Raw genomic sequence first — 12,697 nt, 5'->3', positions numbered from 1 at the left:
TGATGTTTTGTAATTTGTCTTTATAGCGTGGATCCAGGATGCTGGTCAACCAGTAGTCGTCATCGTTCATCATTTTGGCAATGCGGGGGTCCCTTTTTAGGATACGCAAGGCATAATCTGACATGTGGGCCAATGTTCCCGGTGTCAATGATGCACTGCGGGTGCTGGGTGGAGGAGCACTTTCTGGCAAATCCACATCCCTCCAGTCACGCACAAACCCTGTACCAGACCTTGCCACGCCAACATTTTCACTTGCCCCACGAGATGCATCCTCCTCCCCTAAGTAATCATCCCCATCATCCTCCTCCTCCTCTTCTTCCTCCACCTCGTCCAGGAGAGGTCCCTGAGCAGACAATGGCTGAATGTCATCAAGGATTCCCTCCTCCTCTTCCTCCTCATCAACATTGGCTGCAGACGCCTGCTCCTTAAGGTGCATCAAAGTTTGCATGAGCAGACGCATAAGTGGTATGCTCATGCTTAGGATGGCGTCGTCTGCGCTTACCAGCCGTGTGCATTCCTCAAAACACTGAAGGACTTTACAGAAGTCTTTCAGCTTCGACCACTGCACACCTGTCAACTCCATGTCTGCTCTCAAAGTGCCTGGCCGTTTATCCTCCCACAAATGCATTATGGCTTGCCTCTGCTCGCACAGCCGCTCCACCATGTGCAGGGTGGAGTTCCACCTTGTTGCAATGTCGATAATGAGGCGGTGGTTGGGAAGGTGGAGCAATCGCTGCAGCTTCTGCATACGAACGGAGTGTACAGGCGACCGGCGGATGTGCGCGCACAGTCTTCGCACCTTCTGGAGCAGGGCTGTTAACTCCGGATAATTTTTGAGGAAGCACTGCACCACCAGGTTCAAGGTGTGAGCCAAGCAAGGTATGTGGCTGAGTTTTGAAAGGGCTATGGCTGCCACAAAATTACGGCCGTTATCACTAACTACCTTGCCTGCCTCAAGATGTACACTGCCCAGCCATGACTCAGTTTGTCGCTTCAAGTACTCGGCCAGCACCTCGGCGGTGTGTCTGTCGCCCAAACACATCATCTGCAACACAGCCTGCTGACGCTTTCCACTAGCTGCTCGATAGGGGGACACATCGTGTGCAACAGTGGCAGCTGCAGATGGAGTGCTCGTACGACTGCGCTCTGTGGACGAGCTTTCGCTTCTGGAGGAGGACGAGGAGGAGGAGGGTCGAACGCCTACAGCCAACTGTTTCCTATACCGTGGGCTAGGCAGCACTGTCCCACCACCGCTGTCCCCTGTGGACCCTGCATCCACCACATTAACCCAGTGCGCAGTGATGGACACGTAACGGCCCTGGCCATGCCGACTGGACCATGCATCAGTTGTGAGGTGCACCTTTCCGCTCACTGACTGCTTGAGTGCATGGACAATGCGGTCTTTCACATGATGGTGGAGGGCTGGGATGGCTTTGGGAGAGAAGAAGTGGCGACTGGGTAGGTCATAGCGTGGTACTGCATAGGCCATGAGTTCGCGGAAAGCTGTGCTTTCCACCAACCGAAAGGGCATCATCTCAAACGAGATTAGTTTGGCAATGTGGGCGTTCAAACCCAGTGTACGCGGATGAGAGACTGAGTACTTTCTTGACCTACTCATAGTGTCTGGGAGGGTGAGCTGGACTTGAGAGCTGCATATGGTGGAAGTAGCGGTGGACAGGGTAGACTGAGAGAGGGTTGATGATGGTGATGGAGTTGGTGTTCTTTCTGATGGCCTAGAATCAGTCTTTCGTTGATATAACAGTGGGATTCCCTGACTGCTGTGGTCTTGCAACGACACCTCAACATTTGCTGCTGTGCTAACCGGTGGGCTTACAGTGGGGGAAACAATGTAGCGTTGCTGACTACCTTCGTTGTGATCAGTTGCACATGTGGCACTTGAGGTTTGGTGTTGTGTCCACGCTTGCAAGTGCATGCTGGTTAAAAGTCTAAACATGCAACTGGTATTCAAATTTTTCAGATTTTTCCCTCGGCTAAAGGTCTTTGCGCACTTCTTACAGATAACCTTGGCCTGATCATGAGGATTTTGTTCAAAAAAGTGCCACACTTCACTCTTCCTACTTTGGCAGACATTTTGCGGCCTAGCACGCTGTGATCTTTTGACCCTCTGGACAAGCTGTCCAGCAACTCTTTTGATGTTTGGAACCTGTCTTTGGAGTGCTCCGGGCCTGCCAGATAACAGCTGTTGCGATGTCGATGTCTGCTGTGGATGCTCCTCATCTGAGCTATTGGAAGCAGCACCCTCTTCCCCCAATGGATGCCAATCTGGGTCAACAACTGGGTCATCCATCACCTCCTCTTCTATGTCATGTGCACCTTCCTCTGTGTCACCGTGTATGGTGGTATAGTGTGCGGGAAGGGGCACCTGAGTCTCATCAGGGTCAGAATCTGGCTCTGTACACTGCGAGGACAATGTAGTGCTCTGAGTGAATGTACCAGCAGAATCATCCATCAGCGGCTGTGCATCAGTGCACTCCATGTCAGATTCATCTTGGCCTGGGTAATTCACCATTTCACTTGATAATCCAGGCATGGTATGTGAAAACAGCTCCATGGAGTAATCAGTAGTATGGCCTGCGTCATCCTTCAATCTTGGTTGGGGTGAAGGACACAAGGAAAGGTGTGGTTCATGAACATGAGCCTCCAATGACGACTCAGTGCTTTTACTTTTTACAACTGAAGAAGAGGAGGCGATAGAGCTGTAGTCTGAGTCAGCAATGTAAGACAAAACTTTTTCCTGATGCTCTGGCTTTAAAAGCCATTTGCCAACTCCTAGAAAACTAAGCGTTCGAGGCCTTATGTAGCCAGACGATGACGCAGGGTCAGCACCTCCTGCATTCGGTCCTATTTTGCTCTTGCCACTACCATCAGATCCACCACCAACACCATCATTACCAGCTGCCAACCCCCGCCCAATTCCACGGCCTCTTCCACCAGCCTTCCTCATTTTTGGCAGAAATGTAGACAAAATCCAACAAACTATATAGTAATGTAAAACAAGGTACAAGGTGTCTATAGGACTGGGGCGATTTTGAATTTCTGCACACACTTTTGGACACTGGACACTTTTGGATTGTGTGAGGCCCACTGATATCTGAGCGCTATGTGACAGGCTCGATGGCACTGCTGTGACAAAAGTGACTAGAGGATAAGGGAGATTTTGAATTTCTGCACACACTTGTGGACACTGGACACTTTTGGATTGTGTGAGGCCCACTGATATCTGAGCGCTATGTGACAGGCTCGATGGCACAGCTGTGACCAAAGTGACTAGAGGATAAGGGAGATTTTGAATTTCTGCACACACTTGTGGACAGTGGACACTTTTGGATTGTGTGAGGCCCACTGATATCTGAGCGCTATGTGACAGGCTCGATGGCACTGCTGTGACAAAAGTGACTAGAGGATAAGGGAGATTTTGAATTTCTGCACACACTTGTGGACAGTGGACACTTTTGGATTGTGTGAGGCCCACTGATATCTGAGCGCTATGTGACAGGCTCGATGGCACTGCTGTGACAAAAGTGACTAGAGGATAAGGGAGATTTTGAATTTCTGCACACACTTGTGGACAGTGGACACTTTTGGATTGTGTGAGGCCCACTGATATCTGAGCGCTATGTGACAGGCTCGATGGCACTGATGTGACAAAAGTGACTAGTGGATAAGGGAGATTTTGAATCTCTGCACACACTTTTGGACACTGGACACTTTTGGATTGTGTGAGGCCCACTGATATCTGAGCGCTATGTGACAGGCTCGATGGCACTGCTGTGACAAAAGTGACTAGAGGATAAGGGAGATTTTGAATTTCTGCACACACTTGTGGACAGTGGACACTTTTGGATTGTGTGAGGCCCACTGATATCTGAGCGCTATGTGACAGGCTCGATGGCACTGCTGTGACAAAAGTGACTAGAGGATAAGGGAGATTTTGAATCTCTGCACACACGTTTGGACACTGGACACTTTTGGATTGTGTGAGGCCCACTGATATCTGAGCGCTATGTGACAGGCTCGATGGCACTGCTGTGACAAAAGTGACTAGAGGATAAGGGAGATTTTGAATCTCTGCACACACTTTTGGACACTGGACACTTTTGGATTGTGTGAGGCCCACTGATATCTGAGCGCTATGTGACAGGCTTGATGGCACTGCTGTGACAAAAGTGACTAGAGGATAAGGGAGATTTTGAACCTCTGCACACACTTTTGGACACTGGACACTTTTGGATTGCGTGAGGCCCACTGATATCTGAGCGCTATGTGACAGGCTCGATGGCACTGCTGTGACAAAAGTGACTAGAGGATAAGGGAGATTTTGAATTTCTGCACACACTTGTGGACAGTGGACACTTTTGGATTGTGTGAGGCCCACTGATATCTGAGCGCTATGTGACAGGCTCGATGGCACTGCTGTGACAAAAGTGACTAGAGGATAAGGGAGATTTTGAATTTCTGCACACACTTGTGGACACTGGACACTTTTGGATTGTGTGAGGCCCACTGATATCTGAGCGCTATGTGACAGGCTCGATGGCACTGCTGTGACAAAAGTGACTAGAGGATAAGGGAGATTTTGAATTTCTGCACACACTTGTGGACAGTGGACACTTTTGGATTGTGTGAGGCCCACTGATATCTGAGCGCTATGTGACAGGCTCGATGGCACTGCTGTGACAAAAGTGACTAGAGGATAAGGGAGATTTTGAATCTCTGCACACACGTTTGGACACTGGACACTTTTGGATTGTGTGAGGCCCACTGATATCTGAGCGCTATGTGACAGGCTCGATGGCACTGCTGTGACAAAAGTGACTAGAGGATAAGGGAGATTTTGAATCTCTGCACACACTTTTGGACACTGGACACTTTTGGATTGTGTGAGGCCCACTGATATCTGAGCGCTATGTGACAGGCTTGATGGCACTGCTGTGACAAAAGTGACTAGAGGATAAGGGAGATTTTGAATCTCTGCACACACTTTTGGACACTGGACACTTTTGGATTGTGTGAGGCCCACTGATATCTGAGCGCTATGTGACAGGCTCGATGGCACTGCTGTGACAAAAGTGACTAGAGGATAAGGGAGATTTTGAATTTCTGTACACACTTGTGGACAGTGGACACTTTTGGATTGTGTGAGGCCCACTGATATCTGAGCGCTATGTGACAGGCTCGATGGCACTGCTGTGACAAAAGTGACTAGAGGATAAGGGAGATTTTGAATCTCTGCACACACTTTTGGACACTGGACAGTTTTGGATTGTGTGAGGCCCACTGATATCTGAGCGCTATGTGACAGGCTCGATGGCACAGCTGTGACAAAAGTGACTAGAGGATAAGGGAGATTTTGAATTTCTGCACACACTTTTGGACACTGGACACTTTTGGATTGTGTGAGGCCCACTGATATCTGAGCGCTATGTGACAGGCTCGATGGCACTGCTGTGACAAAAGTGACTAGAGGATAAGGGAGATTTTGAATCTCTGCACACACTTTTGGACACTGGACACTTTTGGATTGTGTGAGGCCCACTGATATCTGAGCGCTATGTGACAGGCTCGATGGCACTGCTGTGACAAAAGTGACTAGAGGATAAGGGAGATTTTGAATCTCTGCACACACTTTTGGACACTTGACACTTTTGGATTGTGTGAGGCCCACTGATATCTGAGCGCTATGTGACAGGCTCGATGGCACTGCTGTGACAAAAGTGACTAGAGGATAAGGGAGATTTTGAATTCCTGCACACACTTGTGGACAGTGGACACTTTTGGATTGTGTGAGGCCCACTGATATCTGAGCGCTATGTGACAGGCTCGATGGCACTGCTGTGACAAAAGTGACTAGAGGATAAGGGAGATTTTGAATTTCTGCACACACTTGTGGACAGTGGACACTTTTGGATTGTGTGAGGCCCACTGATATCTGAGCGCTATGTGACAGGCTCGATGGCACTGCTGTGACAAAAGTGACTAGAGGATAAGGGAGATTTTGAATCTCTGCACACACTTTTGGACACTGGACACTTTTGGATTGTGTGAGGCCCACTGATATCTGAGCGCTATGTGACAGGCTCGATGGCACAGCTGTGACAAAAGTGACTAGAGGATAAGGGAGATTTTGAATCTCTGCACACACTTTTGGACACTGGACACTTTTGGATTGTGTGAGGCCCACTGATATCTGAGCGCTATGTGACAGGCTCGATGGCACTGCTGTGACAAAAGTGACTAGAGGATAAGGGAGATTTTGAATCTCTGCACACACGTTTGGACACTGGACACTTTTGGATTGTGTGAGGCCCACTGATATCTGAGCGCTATGTGACAGGCTCGATGGCACTGCTGTGACAAAAGTGACTAGAGGATAAGGGAGATTTTGAATCTCTGCACACACTTTTGGACACTGGACACTTTTGGATTGTGTGAGGCCCACTGATATCTGAGCGCTATGTGACAGGCTTGATGGCACTGCTGTGACAAAAGTGACTAGAGGATAAGGGAGATTTTGAATCTCTGCACACACTTTTGGACACTGGACACTTTTGGATTGTGTGAGGCCCACTGATATCTGAGCGCTATGTGACAGGCTCGATGGCACTGCTGTGACAAAAGTGACTAGAGGATAAGGGAGATTTTGAATTTCTGTACACACTTGTGGACAGTGGACACTTTTGGATTGTGTGAGGCCCACTGATATCTGAGCGCTATGTGACAGGCTCGATGGCACTGCTGTGACAAAAGTGACTAGAGGATAAGGGAGATTTTGAATCTCTGCACACACTTTTGGACACTGGACAGTTTTGGATTGTGTGAGGCCCACTGATATCTGAGCGCTATGTGACAGGCTCGATGGCACAGCTGTGACAAAAGTGACTAGAGGATAAGGGAGATTTTGAATTTCTGCACACACTTGTGGACAGTGGACACTTTTGGATTGTGTGAGGCCCACTGATATCTGAGCGCTATGTGACAGGCACGATGGCACTGCTGTGACAAAAGTGACTAGAGGATAAGGGAGATTTTGAATCTCTGCACACACTTTTGGACACTGGACACTTTTGGATTGTGTGAGGCCCACTGATATCTGAGCGCTATGTGACAGGCTCGATGGCACTGCTGTGACAAAAGTGACTAGAGGATAAGGGAGATTTTGAATCTCTGCACACACTTTTGGACACTTGACACTTTTGGATTGTGTGAGGCCCACTGATATCTGAGCGCTATGTGACAGGCTCGATGGCACTGCTGTGACAAAAGTGACTAGAGGATAAGGGAGATTTTGAATTCCTGCACACACTTGTGGACAGTGGACACTTTTGGATTGTGTGAGGCCCACTGATATCTGAGCGCTATGTGACAGGCTCGATGGCACTGCTGTGACAAAAGTGACTAGAGGATAAGGGAGATTTTGAATTTCTGCACACACTTGTGGACAGTGGACACTTTTGGATTGTGTGAGGCCCACTGATATCTGAGCGCTATGTGACAGGCTCGATGGCACTGCTGTGCCAAAAGTGACTAGAGGATAAGGGAGATTTTGAATCTCTGCACACACTTTTGGACACTGGACACTTTTGGATTGTGTGAGGCCCACTGATATCTGAGCGCTATGTGACAGGCTCGATGGCACAGCTGTGACAAAAGTGACTAGAGGATAAGGGAGATTTTGAATCTCTGCACACACTTTTGGACACTGGACACTTTTGGATTGTGTGAGGCCCACTGATATCTGAGCGCTATGTGACAGGCTCGATGGCACAGCTGTGACAAAAGTGACTAGAGGATAAGGGAGATTGGATTGCTTTTAAAATGCAGTTTGCGGAGCAGTGGGTAAACAGCAATGCCAGCCTGTCAGGAAGCCTTAAAAGGCAGCCCAACAACCAACACCACTGATACACCACTATATAGCCTCCCCTTGCACTGCACACACAGTGACTGGTGTGTTGTGCAGGCCAAATTGCTAGCAGCAGAAGCAGTTTTTTTTTCTTCTCAGCAGGACAAAAAAAAAATTGGGATTGCTTTTAAAAAAGCAGTTTGCGGAGCAGTGGGTAAACAGCAATGCCAGCCTGTCAGGAAGCCTTAAAAGGCAGCCCAACAACCAACACCACTGATACACCACTATATAGCCTCCCCTTGCACTGCACACACAGTGACTGGTGTGTTGTGCAGGCCAAATCGCTAGCAGCAGAAGCAGTTTTTTTGTCTTCTTCCCTGCCTAACGCTCTCCCTACAGAATCAGCAGCAACCTCTCCCTATACGAAGATCGGCAGAAGTAAGATGGCGGTCGGTGTGCACGCCCTTTTATACCCCCTGTGACGCCCACCAAAGCAAGCCAATCACTTGCATGCCCTTTTGAAAGATGGTGGTGACCCGTGCCTATGTCATCACGTTGCCCACAGTGTCCATGGATCCTGATTGGCTGAAAAAGAGCGCAAAACAAACTTTTGAAACGCGACTTTGGTGCGTAAGTCGCCGACCTCGTGGCCGACCTCATCCTAGGGTCGGGTTTCGTTTCATGAAACCCGACTTTGCCAAAAGTCGGCGACTTTTGAATTTTTTCGACCCGTTTCGCTCAACTCTACTCCAAAGCAATAGGCAGCCCCCAACATATAATGACGGTGAAGCAAGATGAAAACACTAACACAGATAGAAAGATAGGTTGAGCAAATGATGGGGCCCAAGCTAACTACATAGGACAGGATAGGAAAGCTGCTGTCTGCCATCCGCAAAAACCCTATCAAAATGAGCCAACCGACCGATAGGAAAAACAGGCCCTGAAGTCGCTAGGCTTCAAAAGACTATATCAGCACACAGGTATATTCTGAAGACAGAGCAAAATATCAACAGAACAGAGACAAAAAAGGAATTCAGCTCACCCCCGGCCGGGGATGGCAGAACTCCCAAAAAACAAGGCAAAACAAAAACAAAACTGAAGAGTACAAAGCAGAGCTTAAAAACTTAGCTGTGAGATGCAGGAATCAGACTGGTCTCCATGAATCCAGCAGGAAAATCACCAGCCAGAAAGAAGGGTGTCGGCAGCCTTATATCCAGTCCTCAATTCCAGCCACCCAGTCATCATCTAGCTGCCCAGGTGTTTGGTAATCAGTCTCACTACCTTCCTTCACTAGAGGAGGGAGTTCATCAGACCTCAATGGTGAAGGGAAAAATGAACTCACAACAGCTCACCACACATCTAGATAAGCTCCTTGGGGGGTCTAGTTTCCAAAATGATGTCACTTGTGGGGGGGTTTCCACTGTTTTGGCACAACAGGGGCTCTCCAAAAGCGACATGGCATCCGATCTCAATTCCAGTCTAAAAAAGTCAATTGGCACTGCTTCCCTTCTGAGCTCTGCCATGCGCCCAAATAGTGGTTTAACCCCACATATGGCGTATCAGTGTACTCATGACAAATTGCATAATAACTGTTGGGGTCCTGCTACCCTTGGGAAAATAAAAATTGGAGGTGAAAAGATCATTTTTGTGGAAAAAATATGATTTTTTAATTTTACGGCTCTACATTATAACCTTCTGTGACATAACAAAGGAACAGGAGTACGCTGTGACAACAAAAGAAATACTTTTTTATATAAATATAAATGTTTATTATGCATACAAAATATATAAATAATCATACATGATAAGATAATAGTAGTGCACCAAGGAGCATGCAGGCAAAACACAAGGGCCACCCCTCTGGCAGAGCAATCCTGTTGCAAGCAAATATTCAGGTCAAATGACCGGAAGAAAAAATATATATAAAAGGCTGGTCAGGAAATTCCCATCGTGGATCGCAATAGTACCGTGATATATCCTGAACAGCCAAGTTTAACAAATTAACAATACAGCTTACCGGGATCTGAGAAGCCAGAGAGGGAGCCCCAGGGCCAGATGTCCACCCCCGACGCGCGTTTCGCGGGCTCTGAAGCCTGCTTTCTCAAGGGGATAGTGAGTGGTGAGGAATAGGACCTTAAAATAGCTCATGTAATAGGTCACGTGATGCAGAAGAGCCAATGACAGTGGTTTGTGACGGCGCATGCGCGGTGTGCGCGCCAGGTCCTCCACACAGCCCGGGCGTCATGCCATCTCATGCACAGACGGGACAGAAACTGTCCCGGTGTGCATGGAGGCATAAAGACGCCCTGCAGCCAGAGAACACAGGCGCCCACCACCGCGGACGCGCACAACCACCTTGGCTCAGCAAAGTCTGCCACCATAGAATATAATAATAAATATGGGCTAACCCAAAAGTACATAATACGTATAAGGACAGATAATCCACCCCAATGATAATATAACAAAATAAACACCAAAAAGATAAGGAGAAACTACAAAAAAACTAAAAATAGAGGCAGAATAGACAATAAAGACAAAGACAAATGCAAATATATGCACCAACATGACAACAATACAATATAGACAATGGGCAAATAATACAAGGTGATATAAAGTTCAATACAAAAATATGTAAATCTATCACTGCCATATGTCCTTGTTTTTATTTCATTTTGTTTTTATTGTTTTTAACCTTTCACTTCTTGAATTTTTGTGTGATTATAGGATTCCTCTCCTCCTTTTTGTGATATATTCAGAACTCTCAAACTTGAAACGGCTGCAGAAATTTGGAAAAATACTAAAACAGATGGACATACTGTGATGATTTCTTCCCTATTTCCTCTGCAGCTTGTTTTGTTTTATTATTTACACATTTTTGTATTGAGCTTTATATCACCTTGTATTATTTGCCCATTGTCTATATTGTATTGTTGTCATGTTGGTGCATATATTTGCATTTGTCTTTGTCTTTATTGTCTATTCTGCCTCTATTTTTAGTTTTTTTGTAGTTTCTCCTTATCTTTTTGGTGTTTATTTTGTTATATTATCATTGGGGTGGATTATCTGTCCTTATACGTATTATGTAATTTTGGGTTAGCCCATATTTATTATTATATTCTATGGTGGCAGACTTTGCTGAGCCAAGGTGGTTGTGCGCGTCCGTGGTGGTGGGCGCCTGTGTTCTCTGGCTGCAGGGCGTCTTTATGCCTCCATGCACACCGGGATAGTTTCTGTCCCGTCTGTGCATGAGATGGCATGACGCCCGGGCTGTGTGGAGGACCTGGCGCGCACACCGCATGCGCCGTCACAAATCACTGTCATTGGCTCTTCTGCATCACGTGACCTATTACATGAGCTATTTTAAGGTCCTATTCCTCACCACTCACTATCCCCTTGAGAAAGCAGGCTTCAGAGCCCGCGAAACGCGCGTCGGGGTGGACATCTGGCCCTGGGGCTCCCTCTCTGGCTTCTCAGATCCCGGTAAGCTGTATTGTTAATTTGTTAAACTTGGCTGTTCAGGATATATCACGGTACTATTGCGATCCACGATGGGAATTTTCTGACCAGCCTTTTATATATATTTTTTCTTCCGGTCATTTGACCTGAATATTTGCTTGCAACAGGATTGCTCTGCCAGAGGGGTGGCCCTTGTGTTTTGCCTGCATGCTCCTTGGTGCACTACTATTATCTTATCATGTATGATTATTTATATATTTTGTATGCATAATAAACATTTATATTTATATAAAAAAGTATTTCTTTTGTTGTCACCGCATACTCCTGTTCCTTTGTTATGTCATAGTATATTGGAGTTGGTGAATCTGTTTGCTGGGAGGCTCACCAGGTGGTGATGTCATCCCGTGCATTTCTATGCACACTGGTCTTGTTTTTAATTATAACCTTCTGTGTAGCACTTGTGGGTTCAAAGTGCTCACCACATATTTAGATAAGTTCCTTGAGGGGTGACGTTTCCAAAATGGTGTCACTTGTGGGGGTTTCCACAGTTTAGGTACATCAGGGGCTCTCCAAACGCAACATGGCATCCACTCTCGATTCCAGCCAATTTGACATTCAAAATCTCAAATGATGCTCCTTCCCTTCTGAGCACTGCCATGTGCCTAAACATTGGTCTTCCTTCACACATGGGGTATCGGTGTACTAAGGAGAAATTGCACGATAAATATTGTGGTTCATTTTCTCCTGATACCCTTGACAAAATAAAAAAATTGTGTCCGAAGAAAAATTATGCGAAAAAAAGTTAAATGTTCATTTTTTTCCTTCCACATAGCTTCAATTCTTGTGAAGTACCTAAAGGGTTAATAAACTTCTTGAATGTGGTTTTGAACACCTTGAGGGGTACAGTTTTTAGAATAGCATCACTTTTGGGTATTTTCTGTTATATTGACCCCCCCAAATTCACTTCAAATGTGAGGTGGTCCCTAAAAAAAGTGGTTTGTAAATTTTGTTGTAAAAATGAGAAATCGCTGGTCAAATTTTAACCCTTATAACTACCTAAAAAAAAAAAATTCTGGTTCCAAAAATGTGCTGATGTAAAATAGACATGTGGGAAATGTTATTTATGAACTACTTTTTGTGACATATCTCTCTGATTTAAGGGCATAAAAATTGGAAAATTGCTAAATTTTACAAATTTTCACCAAATTTCCATTTTTTCCATAAATAAACGCAAGTCATATCGAAGAAATGTTACCACTACCATGAAGTACAATATGTCTCAAGAAAGCAATGTCAGAATCAGCAGGATCCGTTGAAACGTTCCAGAGTTATAAGCACATAAAATGACAGTGGTCCGATTTCAAAATTAAGGCCTGTTCA

General features: G+C 46.3%; 1 protein-coding gene across 1 annotated transcript in view; it reads left to right on the top strand.

The window, feature by feature from the left end:
- Nucleotides 1-12,697, top strand: part of LOC141100710 (uncharacterized) — a 503,724-nt gene that overhangs the window by 386,273 nt on the left and 104,754 nt on the right. The window lies entirely within an intron of this gene.

Source organism: Dendrobates tinctorius, unplaced genomic scaffold (assembly GCF_039654945.1).
Source record: "Dendrobates tinctorius isolate UK_male_01 unplaced genomic scaffold, ASM3965494v1 ptg000107l, whole genome shotgun sequence".
Taxonomy (NCBI): domain Eukaryota; kingdom Metazoa; phylum Chordata; class Amphibia; order Anura; family Dendrobatidae; genus Dendrobates; species Dendrobates tinctorius.
The sequence above is the reverse complement of the archived record's forward strand: the minus strand, read 5'-3'. Positions and strand labels throughout refer to the sequence as shown.